General features: G+C 46.2%; 1 long non-coding RNA gene across 1 annotated transcript; it reads left to right on the top strand.

Annotated features, from left to right (window-relative positions):
- The first annotated feature begins 11,835 nt into the window (after positions 1–11,835).
- On the top strand, positions 11,836–13,394 carry LOC124698727. Its single transcript, XR_007001080.1, has 3 exons — positions 11,836–12,011; positions 12,404–12,531; positions 13,346–13,394. It is a non-coding gene; the product is annotated as an uncharacterized LOC124698727 (long non-coding RNA).
- The last annotated feature ends 1,653 nt before the right edge of the window (positions 13,395–15,047 follow it).

Here is a 15,047-nt window from a genome sequence, read left to right as displayed (position 1 = left end):
CAATCCAAGAGCATGATCTCGGTCCTTGGTGAGTTGGGATATGATGGCGTTGTTGGAGTCTTCGAGGGTAATGACACTAGCTTCAAGAGACATGCACAAATTTTGCTCCTCCTCATGTGCTTGAGTGAGAGAGGCAATCTCATTTGCCACCTCCCTCTCAAGCCTCTCCTTCTCCTCTATAAGGTCTTGAGCCGCACCAAGTTGAGCCATGAGGGCCTCAACATGGGTCTTGGTATCCCCTTGCATGTTAGTGAGAAAAGCATTCAAACCCACAATCTCACGCTTAATGGTGAGACTAGTGGCATCATAAATAGATATAACATTAGAGGAGAATATAGGTTTGGGAAGGGGTTCTACCTCCGAAGATACCTTTGCCATGAGGCAATGGGAGTTGTTGGTGACGAGGTTCTCATTAGGAGAGTCGAAGAGGGAGGTGGAGGGAGTGGAGATGGCGATGGCGATGGCGGCCACTCCCTCTTCTTCCTTGTTCGAGTTCTTGTCTTCATGCCCTTCACAAATCATCGGAGGAATACTCCTCACGTATAATGAAAGCTCGAGGCTTCTTGGTGAAGGAGACCTTGGCGTCACCGGGCTTGGAGGAGAACTTGGAGAACCCTTTGGAGAGAGATTTGAACTTGTCCTTGCGGACAAGCCTTCCACCGTTATCTTCCCTTCTCTCATAGATACAATCCGCGACGAAGTGACTTTTGTCGCCGCAATTGTAGCACGTTCTCCCTCTTTGCCCCTCCCTTGGGCTCTTGGAAAAGTTTCTTGGAGAGTCACGAGGTGAATATCTTGAGCTTCCTCTTGGTCTTGAGCCTCTTGACTTGTTCCCATCCCAAAAACTCTTTGCGGCGAGAGCCATGTGCTCATGGTAGTTTGTCTTGAGATCATCCTGAGTCCACTCCATGGGATCCTCATCTCTCTGACTTGCTTCACGCTCCCTTATCTTCAATGCAAGGGTTTGGGCTTGCGAGTGTTGTGAGCACGAGCAACGAGATCCTCTGCATTCTTCTTGGAGATGTCCAAAGCGATGACTTAACTAAGGACTTCATCGGATGTCATAGCGCGGAAGGAGGCGTTTTGGCAGATGGACGTCAACTTCACTTCCTCATATGGGGGAGAGCATTGTAGAACTTACTTTTGATCCAATGGTCATCCACAAACGTTGCTCCAAGATCTTGCATTTGCACGGCAAGAGCAATGAGGCGACGGTACATCTCTTCCGGAGATTCTCCCTTATTCATGAAGAAGTTGTCGGCCATGTTGTTCACTTCATCGAAACAAGAGCTTTGAATGCTCTCATTTTCGAGGAAGAGCATGTCGAGTTTATCCCATGCTTCCTTGGCGGTCTTGAGAGAGCGGATGTGAGCACGGTCCTTGGGTGTGACGGCCATGTGAATCATGTTGATGGCGGTGGCGTTGAGTGGGTCATCCACCACTTCTCTTCTAGTCAATTTCTTTGGGTCTCGTGGTGAATAGCCTTCCTCGATGATGCGCCAAAGCTCGGTAGATGCGCTGCGCACATGAGAACGCATTAAGAATTGCCAATTTTCAAAGCTACTGGATTCAAGTAGCGGTGGTGAGCCATGCGACAAAATATGAGGCATAGGTATTGGGACATTTATGGTGTAATCACTTGGTGGAGGCACCAAATGATTACCTCCTAATTGTCCCGCAACCGGTGGTTCATCCTTCCCTTTTGAAGAAGTGTCGGCTTCCCCAAGCCCTTCCTCTTGTTGGTTTTTCGTCGATTGAGCGACAAAATCAATAAGAGGAAATGAAGTAGCTTTGGATGGGGGAACCTCGGAACTTGCCTTAGAATCTATGGTAGGGGCTGGTTTGGGAGCTACCAACTCCATCATCATAGCCTTCATTTGGTTAACGATGGATGACTCCAATTTCTTGAGGTCATCCAATGTAGGCGTTGTGCTATTGAAGGTAGATGGTGGAGGTGGTAGCTCACCGGGAAGGGACCCATTCTCGGCCGCCTCTTGTTCGGCCATTTCTTAGGCGGTAAAGCCCGAGCAAGAAAACCTTGCTCTGATACCAGTTGAATGGATCGTACCGAACAAGAGGGGGGTGAATGGGCGCTACGCAATTTTTATACTTTCTCAATTTTAGTGCAACGCGGAAGTAAAGGTGACAACTTTGATGTTCGAGATGACCCTAGTATGATCCTAGGCTAGTGCAACAAGCAAAATAACTAAGCAAGATAATAAACTTGAGGAGCGGGACAACCGGGGAGCGCGGAGACGAGGCGAGGTTTGTTTCCCGCAGTTCCTCCCACAAAAGGGAGTACGTCTGCGTTGAGGAGGTGCTAGCCACGAAGGCTAGACGGCCACACCACGAAGTAAGGCATCACCTTCTTCCTCGAGAGAGCTCCACAAAGGGGCTCCCCCTTCTCCACTAAGGCACCGGTCGAGGCGGTGGTTCCTTCACAAGGTTGGGGCGAGCTCCACAACACGGAGGCTCCCAACACCCTATGGGGCTAGCACAACTCCAAGCTAGCCTCCATAGGAGCACTTCCTCCAAGATCCCACCATAGGAACCCTAACACCAAGATCCACTAAGGACTAGCAAGTATTGGTGAAATCTCTCTTGGTAGAACTATAGATCGGGGCCTCCTCCACCACTCCACAAAGTTTAGGCAAGATTGGTTGGGTGGATGGGGAGATCCTCAAGGTTTGAGCTCACCAACAATGGAGGAGAGAGAGAAGAGATAAAAACGAGCTGGGTAAGAAGGGGCCTTTTTTATAGGTCCCTCCAAATCCAACTGTTATGCTCAGATCCCGCACGACCGGTACTACCGCTTGGGCAAGCGGTAGTACCGCTCTGGGTTTGAATATACTCCACAAATTTGCCACGTGGGCTCACAGCAGTAGTACCGCTGGCGGTACCGCTTGAGGTACCGCAACGACCTCTGTGAGCCCCGGACTCCTCGCGGCACCTTGGCGGTACCAACGCGGTAGTGCCGTAACTTGTGTTACGGTACCTAAGCGGTACCAAGGTGGTACTACCGCTCGTAAGCGGTACTACCGCTCATGGTACCGTAGAGGTACCGTAAAGCACTCTGTGGGAGAATTCAGTGCAAATACCCAGAGCGGTACCTCAGGGCGGTACCAGTAGGGTAGCGATACTACCGCTACTGGTACCGGTAGTACCGGTCAGGCAGAATCTGCTGATTTTCTCTTTCCCTCTCCAACCACGTCACCTCGCGACACACACACAAAACCAGAAAACCTATAAGCTACGCTTCAGTCCTCCGATCATGACGTGTTCAGCGAGGGCACCGTGCACCTGCAAATCTATCAAAGACAATCTATGCACACGGTTAAATTCATTCAAGTGTTGTTATCAAACACACAAAACACGGGGTATAGACCTTGCTCTTTCATATGTTGATATGAAATCACCTCCAGGGAAATTTATGGCCTTCATCAACCAGGCACTAAGTGACTCTAGATCTTGCAAAACTCTCCATGCTTGCTTCGCTAACAGAGCTAGATTAAACAACTCAATATCCCTGAAACCGAGACCGCCCATGTATTTTGGGCTTGTCATAACGTCCCATGACACCCAAAAAGTCCTTTGCTTTCCTTCCTTACTTCCCCACCAGAAATTACGGTTCAATGAATTCAAATGAAGACATAAACCCCTTGGTAGTCGGAAACACGACATAGAAAAAGTCGGAACCGCTTTGATCAGAATTGCCTTTCCGCCTATCGACAAAAGTTGTTATGTCTTCCAAAAATTTGAAAGAACCATTCTTAGATCTCCCAACATCAGAAGGCATCCCTAGGTATTTCTCATTTAGGGACTCAATTTGCATTTCCACATTAACTTTCACTTGTTCATTCACAGAGTTAGGACAACCTTTACTAAAAAAACTTCTACGGCTTTTCCCTATTAATTCTTTGACCTGACGCCATACAATAAGCGTTTAGGACCTCATGGACCTCCCTAGCACCATCTTCACTCTTCTTGAAAAGCAACATGCTGTCATCCGCAAATAGGAGGTGGTTTACTGTCGGGGCAGATGGTGCCACCTTTATTTCCTTCGAGGTTCGATGACCGACTTGAATGTTTTAACAGGCACGGAAGGCCCTCTACTTATACCAAAAAGAGATAAGATGATATAGGGTTACCCTGTCAGATCCCTCTCGTTGGCCTGGAACTTTCTAGAGGACAACCTTTAGACAAAACAGAGAACGAAACGTATGATACCATCCTCATTATCATATCTGTCCATCTCTAACAAAACCCAAGTTTGTGCATCATTTCCTTCAAATAACTCCACTCAACTGTGTCATATGCCTTCTGCATATCCAACTTCAAAGCGCAATTCTTCGCTCTCTGCCACATCATGAAGTGTAAACAATCATAGGCTGCAATGATGTTGTCCGTTCTGAGTTGCCCCGGGACAAAAGCAGATTGTTCCACCGAGATAATCTTCGGGAGGACCTGCACATGTGACAATGCCCAAATCTAGCGTGCCTCATGGGCTAATATTTGAGCTGCTTTAAAACTCGTGCAGTACGAGCATGCCAAGCAAACAGGTCAAATTCTTCTATGCAGGCGTGCGAGAAACCTCTTCACATACATCTCCCAAAGTCCCAAAGGCCTAGGCCAGGGGTCCATCCCTAGAGTGACGGTTCCGTAATTCCCGCAGGCGTTTTCTGTGGCGATCTCGGTGCGGTTCCTAGGTCTAGCTGTCGTCCTCTTTGTCGCCGATTGTGATCCGATCTAGCCTCCGTCTCCAGCCACCTCTCGCGTGAGGGTTGACGTTCGATTCCCATCTCCTAACCCACCAAACAAGCCTTTCACACGTTGCTAGGGCGTGCGATCGTAAGACACCTGTTTCTTCCTAGTTCTTCGGTGTTTCAATCTCATTTTTTCCGGCATGGCGGGGCTGGAGGGTGTGGAAGGTCTGATGGGTAAGTTGAAGCTCTAGGCGGAAGAGAAGAAAGGAGTGAAGATTGGATGGACAAGTGGTAACTAGATCGGAATAATAGAACCACAAGCGATAGGAAGATCGGTTCTCGGAGAAACCAGCGTTTGCAGAAGGTCTATCCGGTGCGCTGGGCAGGGCTTGGTGCCCTTTGAAAGGTATACACTGTAAATCTGTGGGAGAGAATATTTATTTGTTCACATTCTATCAGGCTAGTGGGAAGAGGAAAGCACTAGAAGAGGGGCCGTGGATGTTTGAGAATGATCTGCTAGTTATGGAGGATTTTGATGTAAACAAGACAGTTGATTAGTACAAGTTTGAAAGCTTTCCGATCTGGGTTAGAATCTTCAACTTGCCTTTGGGCAGAATGAGTAGAAAGACTGGGGAAGAGATGGGTGATGTAATGGGGGAGTTCATTGCTGTTGAAACAGATGCGAATGGTTTGGCACCGGGAAAGTACCTTAGAGTTAATGTCAGCCTACAAGTTGACAAGCCGCTGTTGAGAGGGCTGATGGTCACATTTGGTGAAGACAATAAAGTGAGATGGTGTAGATTCGAGTATGAATTCTTACCGAACTTTTGTTTCACTTGCGGCAAGGTTGGGCATATTGATAAAAGTTGTTCAATCAAGTTGGGAAGGGGGGAGACACAACAATTTGGCAAGTGGCTTAAATGGACACCAGGTCAAAAAGGTTCATACTCCAGTGAAAAAGGTTCATGGAGTGGTAGACGTGGTTCAGAGAACAGAAAGTACTTTAGCTCGGGAAATGGTGGAGCTGGGTCTGGCAGTGATAGCTTGACATGGAGAAAAGACAAAATCCCGAACCAGGATAGTTTAGGTCTAGGGAATAGCAAGGAAAGGGAGGTGATGAACCCGCTGAAGCTAACTGATGCCACGATAGTGGATGCTGGTCGCAATGAAACAACGACAAAGGATGCAGGTTGTAAAAAACAACTCCTGATTGAGCTAAGCAGAGAGCATGGAGATGGATGCGGGGGACAAAAAGAAAAGAACGACCAGGTGATGGATGTTCAGGTCGAAACAAGGGGGAGCATGATAGGGAATCCCACCGTTGTCAGCAGCACGGCCATTGGTGTCGCATTGGCGGAAAGAGGTGCTGCAAGGGGCCAGCATGATAGGGCTGATGTACAAGAACAGTTAGAGGATAAGGAGGTGGTACAAAATGACATTTCCCTTCATGGGACATGCAACGCTGGGGAGACAAATGAAAATATTGAGACAATGCAAGTTGTCCATAGTACCACCAATACAAAATCTGATGTGCTCGAAAAAAAAAACCTAGAACGTTCAAAAGACTGAAAATTGACAGAGTAGGTACTGGCAATGTTGAAGCAACTGTGGGGGGGAAGAGGAAGGGGGATGAGGGTGAGGATGATGGTGAAGGGCATAAAAAGAAAAAGAATAAGGGGCCAATGGACATGGAGGGTGTGATTAAGGTGGGAGAAAACTCTTTTAAAGCGGGGCTGCCACGACAGCTCCGCAAGTCCCAATGAAGATAAGTAGTTTGAACTGCCGGGGTTTGGGGAATGGGCCGGCAGTTCGTGGTCTTCAGGCTCATCTGAAGAAGGAGGCCCCGGATATCCTTTTCTTGTCCGAAACAAAAATGGATGAAAAAGGGATGGAGAAGTTCAGGTGGTTGCTTGGGATGCCTCACATGATAGTACAAAAATGTGAGGGTAGGAGTGGAGGCTTGGCAATGTTCTGGAGAAGGGGTATTGATGTCAGCTTGAGGTGGAAAGGCAGAATGCATATTGATGTTGATGTGCTGCAACAAGATGGCTTCAAATGGAGATTGACAGAATCTATGGGGAACCTCGACAGGAAAATCGTGATGTGACTTGGAGGCTTCTTTGTACGCTACACCACCAATCAAATCTCCCTTGGATGTGTATTGGTGATTTTAATGAAATTTTATATAGCTTTGAAAAGCAAGGTGGTGTAGCAAAACCCCAATCACAAATGGACAAATTTCGTGATGCTTTAGAATTTTGTAATCTTCAAGACCTCAGCTTTGAGGGTGACATGTTCACATGGAGAAATAATAATTGGCGTGTTGAAGGGTATATACGTGAGCGTTTGGACCGTGCTGTGGCATCGCCATCTTGGCGCATCCATTTTTCTGATTTCAGAGTTAAGAATGGAGACCCAGAGCATTCCGATCACAGACCGGTAGTAGTCCAAGTGGCATGCAGCAAAAAAACTGTTTGGACAGGGAATAAAGGTCTAAATAAGAGGTTTGAGGCAAGATGGCTGTTGGAGGATGATTGTGACTCTATTGTAAAAAATGCATGGGGGCTGGCCGGAGCTAGGGGGAGAAAAATATTTCGAGCAAGCTCAATGTTGTCTCCAAGGAGCTTCATACATGGAGCAGAGATGTGCTTGGTGACTTCCAAAAGCGGATAAAAAATTTAAAGAACGAGCTAGAGGAGGTAAGATGTGGGGAGATCACGGCACAAAATGTTGCGAAGGAGCAAAGTATCCGTTTTAAGTTGGAGAGGCTCGAGGATCAGTGGGAGGTGTCATGGAAACAAAGGGCTCATGCCAATTGGCTGGAGAAGGGAGACCGTAACACAGCCTATTTCCACTCTTTCGCCACAGAGAGAAAGAAACATAACACTATCAGTCGCTTGAAGGGTAGTGATGGGGAGGTGGTTGAAGGGGAGGAGGGCATACAGACCCTCGTAACTGACTATTTCTTTAACTTGTTTACCCCCATGGCAGGTGCTAATGCAAAAAATTTCTTGGAAAATATTCAACCCCGTGTCACACAACAAATGAATGAGGTTCTTGCAAGGGAGTTCACAAGAGAGGAAATAAAGGAAGCATTGGATGGCATTGTGGACCTTAAAGCTCCTGGGGCTGATGGCATGCCAGTGGTGTTCTATAAGCATTTTTGGGAGACGGTTGGTGATACAGTAGTTGACGAGGTGTTAAACGTGTTGCAAGGCGGCAGTATACCGGAGGGATGGAATGAAACAATTGTAGTACTCATCCCGAAAGTGCAGACCCCAGAAAGTATGAAAGACTTACGCCCAATTAGTCTTTTCAACGTTGTTTATAAACTAATCTCTAAGGTGTTGGCCAACCGATTAAAGTGCATTTTGGATGAGATCATATCACCAAAGCAGAGTGCATTCGTCCCGGGAAGGCTTATTTCGGACAACACCATCCTTGCGTATGAGATGTCTCATTTCATGAAGAGGAAAAGATCAGGCAAGAAATCATATATGGCAATGAAGCTAGACATGAGTAAGGCATACGACAGAGTGGAGTGGTCGTTTTTGGAGAGGGTGATGATAAAGTTGGGAATGTGCAACCAGTTTGTAGAAAATGTGATGAAATGTGTGAGATCGGTGACGTACAGGTTTAAGGTGAATGGAAACATCACTGATACTATAACACCTAGGAGGGGTCTACGTCAACGGGATCCCATATCACCGTATCTTTTTCTGCTATATGCGGAGGGTTTCTCAGCCTTAATACAAGATGCATAGGAGAAAGGGTTGCTATCTAGGATCAAGTTGGCACCGTCTGCACCTTCGGTAAACCATCTGTTGTTCGCCGATGATTCACTTCTCCTCCTAGAGGCCACAAAAGATAGCGCAACTACAGTCAATTCAATTCTTCAAGCATATGAAGCAGCATCAGGCCAGGTTATAAACAGGGACAAGTCGTCAATCCTGTTCAGTAAAAATACCCCGAGGCGACTAAAAAAATCTATCATGCGTATTATGGGCCTGCAATCAGAAAATCATGGAGGCAAATACCTTGGACTACCAATATATATTGGTAGAGACAGGGCTAAAGCATTTGCATATGTAAAAGAAAAGATCTGGAAGAGGATCATAGGCTGGAAGGAGCGTTTTTTATCAAAGGCAGCAAAAGAAATCCTCATAAAAGCGGTGGCACAGGCAATAGCAACTTACGCGATGTCATGTTTTGATATCACAAAAAGCCTGTGTGATGATATTTCACAGATGATCTGTCGCTACTGGTGGTCGAATATGGATGATGAGCACAAAGCCCACTGGGTTAGCTGGCAAGATATGATGAAGCCGAATAGTGAAGGGGGTCTGGGCTTTAAGGACATCCACATTTTCAACTTATCCATGCTTGCAAGGCAAGGCTGGAGTTTGCTCCAAGCACCTGAATCCTTGTGTGCCCGAGTTCTCCGTGCAAAGTACTTCATCGATGGTGATTTATTACGTGCTAAACCAGTCCCTAGAATGAGTTATGTGTGGCGTAGTATCCTAAAGGGACTTGAGGTTCTAAAACTGGGAGTGATCTGGAGAGTGGGGGACGGAGCTAATATAAAAATCTGGTCAGACCCATGGATTCTGTCGAGCTCTACCAGAGGGCCAACCACACCTCAAAATAACCCTCGGCTGAATATGGTTGCAGATTTGTTGGAGGCAGATTCAGTATGCTGGAAGGAGGACCTCGTGCGCCAAACATTCATACATAAAGATGCCGTAGCAATTTTAAAGATTCCCATATATGACCAGCTCGAGGATTACATTGCATGGCATCCGGACAGTAAAGGTATTTTTTCAGTTAAGTCTGCATATAGGATCTATGCACAGGCTACAAGCGCCGAGAGGCAGGCTGGTTCGTCAAATGGTGAAATTGGTAGTGAGTGGGAGAGGAACATTTGGAACCGCCTGTGGAAACTCGAATGTCCCCCAAAGGTACTCCATTTTCTCTGGCGTTTTGCAAGAAATAGCCTGCCTATGAGGATGAATATTCAGAAGAGACACATTGATCTTGACACGAGATGTGCAATATGCAATGCAATGTTCGAGAGTGGTGGTCATCTGTTTGTTGCATGCCAAGAAGTAAGTAAAGTCTGGACTGCTCTCTCGCTAGATCAAACAAGACAAGGCCTGCTACAATGTGACTCTGCTATGGAGTTGATGGATCGAGTTCTAGCGATGCCATATGATGAAAAGATGAAGTGTGTGGCACTCCTGTGGTGCTGGTGGACTGAGAGAAATAAAGCGAATAGAGGAGAACGTAGACTTCCTCTAGATAAATTGCAGGCTACCATAATCTCATATATGCAAGAGTGGAAGCTACACCTGAAGAAAGATCCAAAACAGGCTTTGGATCGGATCCAGAGCTGGCAACCATCCCCTACTGATTGGATTATGCTGAACACTGATGGAGCTTTTAGCCCAGTCACAAATAGGGGAGGTTGGGGTGTTGTAGCTAGGGACAATGATGGTGATCTAATTGTTGCTGAAGCTGGTTCAGTTTCTGCTGCTATTGACGCGCTACACACAGAAACTATGGCTGTCCTAAAGGCAATTACCATGGCGGTACGGCTAGGATTTGGGCGCATCATTGTTGCGACGGATTGCCAGAATCTGCAAAGAGCCCTCACATCTTCTGACTATGATATGACTGAACTGGGTGCCCTCTTCCGTGAAGCAAAGTTCATGCTGCGAACTGAGTTTATTGATCACCATATTACGTTTGTACCGCGTGTTTGTAATAAACAGCCCATGCACTAGCTGCACTTGGTTTGGCTGGAGTGTCAAATGACCATCAAGTATGGATGGATCAAGTACCTGCTGAGGTTAGTAGGGCTTTGTACGGCGACTTTGCCGTCCAATCTAGCGTTGTATATGATGCCCCCCATAGGGGGCCTCACAGAGATCAGCGCATGTGAACCGTTGATTCACTTTTACCAGCAAATCTTGGCCGTGCAAAATTTTCACTGTGTCGTCCAGGGCGCGAGGCCCTCGCCGCGGATCCGCATTATATCCATGGGTCACATAAGCCCGCCCGGCCCGGCATCTCGCAATTAGGGGAGAGAGCACGCAGCCCAGGCAAACCCTCGAGCCTCGTCCTCCTCTCCGCGCGATGGCTCCCGCCGCCACCCCGCAGCCGTCGGTCTCCTCTCCGGTCCTGCACCGCCTCTGTTGATTTTCCCAAACGGCGCGCCTGCCCACCCTCGTCCCCGTCGCAGCACGCCGCCGCGCTATGGGAGGAGCGGCTCGGCTGGGCAGGAACTTGTGTGTGGAGGCAAGAGGAGGGAAGGGCGGCGGATCAAGATCCTTCTCTTCGGCGCTGGGAAGGAGGAGGGGCCTCCGGTTCCCACGTATTCTCCGGCGGCACAGCAGCGCCGTCATCCCCCCTCCACCCCAATCAACTCTCGCGTCCCCTCCACCTTCCCTATAGCAGGCACAGCGGGGTGGCCAAGAAGCCCGCGGCCCGCCGCCGCGGCCGAGGCGGCCGGAGACGCGGAGGCGGAAGAGCGGCGGCGCCTGCCCTCGCTGGCCGTGGAATAGCGGCGGCTGGCCGGCCCTGGAGTAGCATGCGAGGGATCAGCGGTCGAAGCTCTGCCACCGAGCCCTCCTCCGTTTTCCTCGGTGCGCCGCCTGTCCGTCAGAAGGAGGACGAGATTTCTATTACTGCGTCCGACCTTGACGTACAGGTCCATCTCTCTCTCCGGTGAGGGCCTGTTACCTCGTCAGAAGAAGAGAGGAAGGGCAGGCCACGGCAGGTCCAGTCCTCCTCGCAGGAGTCGTCGATGATGAAGCCACACCGGCGTCCTGGCGGCGGCGGTCGGCGAGCGCGGCTTAGTCCTCCTCGGCGACGACGTTGTAGGTTGGTTCTCCGTCCTGACAGCGGTGTGCCACCACCACGGATTGACCGGAGGCGCTCGAGCGCGGCGCAGCGTGCCACTGCTGTACGGATCCAGATGTGATTCCCTACGTCTCCCTCTCTCGAGCTGCTGCTAAAGCACCTCCCTAAACCACATTTCTCACGCCATGGCCAGCGGTCTCCCTCTCTCGAGCTGCTGCTAAAGCACCTCCCTGAACCACATTTCTCACGCCATGGCCAGCGCATAGGGGAGCCAAGCACTAGGGAGACAAGGAGTTGGGAAGGAAGAGATGAGTAAGAAGGCAATTTGCAGTTGTTTGGAAAAAGGGGAGGGATCAAACCGCAGCCAAGAAGTAGGAAGTCAGGGCAGATAACGGGATCAGAAGATCATCATCCCCAACTAGGTTTGGTCATTCTCAAGTAAGCTGGGTAATTTCATATCCAAGGCCACAATAATTGATTCCCCGACCATCGACTCTTGCTTTCCATGACGTGTATAAACACCTTTTAAGTTGGGCACTGGAACATTTTTTTTGGATGCTTCTGGAGTTCTGGATTGTTATTTATGCATGAGCGGGCTGCAGCACTTCTAGCCTTGTTTGCCTTCTCTAGCTCGTGTAGGTCTCTTATTGTTGCTGCTATCAAGTGCTCGAATGGATATTGCTTACTTCATGTCTGTGCTTTTTGTCGATTGCTGGCTTGGAGAGTTGTATGAAAAATAAATAAAAAAGTACAAGATGATAATAATGTTGTCTGAGTTGTATCACTTATGGGCATGCAAATAATTGCATCATGTTGCACCTTGCTATTTTCCATTGTAGACCGAAGATCCTGTTGGAAATCCAGGTTGGGCATGACTGAGCCAAGGATCAGTGAACTTCATATGATAAAGAAGCGGAAAATTCTACGAGATATGACATGCCCAGAATTCTGCAGTGGTGCTGGAAAGGTATGTTCTTCAAAATTTCCCAAAATACAATTGTCCTTCTGCAACAATTTGTTGTCATGTGCCCATCTCGTATTATATATTTTTCATTTAACGATTCTTCTGTGTATACTGCTTAGCCATCATAGTTTTGATCATAGAACAATAATGAAGGCCCATTGAAATACCTTCTGCAAAGGACACAATATTTGCCTACTTTGTGGAAGAGATAAGATCTAGAGATAAGTCACTTGCAAAGTAGTTTTGCTTATGCTGGTGCAGCTTATAATACTTACTATGTTTTTGAGAAAAATTAAGGTTGTGACGTTGCGTGTCCATATTGAATGGGCAGTAGAAATTCTGGGAAAAAAATCGAAGGCATCCAGCTGCATAGAATACGTATATATTTTTATACCAGTTAAGGGTACATGCATCCAACGTTGCGATAGACAAAAATGATGTTTATGCTCTGTCTTTACTGAATGAGCTGAACATAATCTTCTTGCTCTTTTTCTGTTAGCCTGAACATTTCTATCCATTCAATAGATTTCACTCTTTCCTATACATAAGCATCTTTAATACTGTAGAAAGTGTACGCATGCAGTATTTGAAAAAATATATAAAGTGATTACTACCTCATATTTAGACTCCTAGAACTTCTCATTTCATATAGTGGTTGCCATTTTACATAAATTTGGCATCTCTATCAAATGATTTGCTTGATGATCTGCATTCACGGTAAGAGAAGCGCTACTCCCAGTTCTTTGAATCAGTGACCGAGCTGGTTAGATCTTTCTTTTTGTGGGTACATCATCTCTATTTTTTCTTTCTTTCCCAGAAATGAAGATCTCAGAATTGCTTACATTGATGTTGTCGAGAGCATTAGGAATGGAAAGCATAACAATTTGATTTGTTGTTCCTTTTTTTTTAGCTTACCTTGAGTGTTGTACTGAATATTTTTAGGCATTTCCACAAATCTTGCAGGGGGCTGCCAACACCACAACAGATCTGGGGCTGAACACGTTGCCAGAGCCATTCTCGACAAACTTAGCTCCTAGATTCAATTCGATGAGGAGGTAATATGTACATTTTCCTACCCATAGGTACTTCACTGATTCATGGCAGAGATATTAAATATCGATTGCTAGAGTTTCAAGTATTTTAGGTAAATCCATCTTCAAGTATTTTTCCTAGAGTTTCTACTGGCCTCTTGAAGATTTGGACATACATACGCTATTATTGAAATTGTCTTTTGATTGGTGCATGTATACACTTTCTATCACTTCTAGATGTTTTTCATTGGGATATCGTATACTGGATGTTTCTTGTGCAAAAATGTTTCTGTTTTGCATCTGTCACTTGCAACGAAAAAATTGATGCTGCAACTTCAAATGTACATTGATCCATATCGTTAATGCAGCCTCATCTGATGGTAAGAATTCATTTGCTGTTGGAAAATTAATTGAAAGCACAAGTAATAGTAGTTCTTTGAGCTTCTGATGTTAATATCACAAAAAGAATATCTAAGCAATATAATGACAGGCCACAAATTTGAATGATGCCTTATATAGTCTTACATCAGTTCATAATGATTGTTGATGTGCATTCTGCAACACTGTGTTTTTAACAATATATTGCAATGATCGTTACCATCAAAATGTGTGTTGTTTCATGAATCTAAACTCGGAAAGGCTTCTAAATTTTCTATGGTTCAGATTTACTCATAGAGTAACTAAGTTTGTCATACTATGGTGGCAAGTTGGTTGTTCTTGTCCGTTTACTGTTCTGTTCAGAGGATTATAATTTGGATGTGTTCCAGTTCTTTTTCAAGGAGTAGTAAACAATTCTTCAGGTCAGTTTGGATCATATGCTATGTGGTTCTTGTACTGACAAGGTGTGTGACTTACTATTTTCAGGCGAACTATCGTTTAGTAGCATATGCGACTTCATGGATGTGCACTTGACATTCACATTTGGCCCCTGCATGAGGAGAAGGCTATTCCATCTCCTGCAGATCTTCTCTATTGACTGTTTGTTTTCTCATCAAGTATTCTTGACCTTCATACTCTGAATGAGATGTTTGTACAAATTTATTTAACAGTTATGTAATGCATATGGAACAACTTAAAATCTGACAACTGTAGAATTAGCTCTCTGTTGTAATCTTTGTCCGTATTCTTTAGACCTATAAATATTGTGTGATGGCAGTTGGCTACACCTAACATGAGTTCTAACATGATACTCTAGGCTGCTTGTGCTGCCCGCTAAGAAGTGCTAGGTCAGAAGCCAGAAAAGAAGATATATATATATATATAAGCACGAACTGGTAAGATGATTGGTTCCATAAACAGTTAAATTGTTGTCATGGAGAAATCAGTGTTAGTGCACTTCTAAGTTATAATTTTTTGCCATGAGATTTCTAGGTTAATATCACAAGAAAATCTTCTTAACAAAGTAGTAGTCTGTTTGGGGACTTAGTCTCCGAATTCATATGTATACCTTTGCACTGTCAGGTTGTGAGTAACGCAAATTGTATATAG

The sequence above is a fragment of the Lolium rigidum genome, chromosome 3, assembly GCF_022539505.1.
Source record: "Lolium rigidum isolate FL_2022 chromosome 3, APGP_CSIRO_Lrig_0.1, whole genome shotgun sequence".
Lineage (NCBI taxonomy): Eukaryota > Viridiplantae > Streptophyta > Magnoliopsida > Poales > Poaceae > Lolium > Lolium rigidum.
The sequence above is the reverse complement of the archived record's forward strand: the minus strand, read 5'-3'. Positions and strand labels throughout refer to the sequence as shown.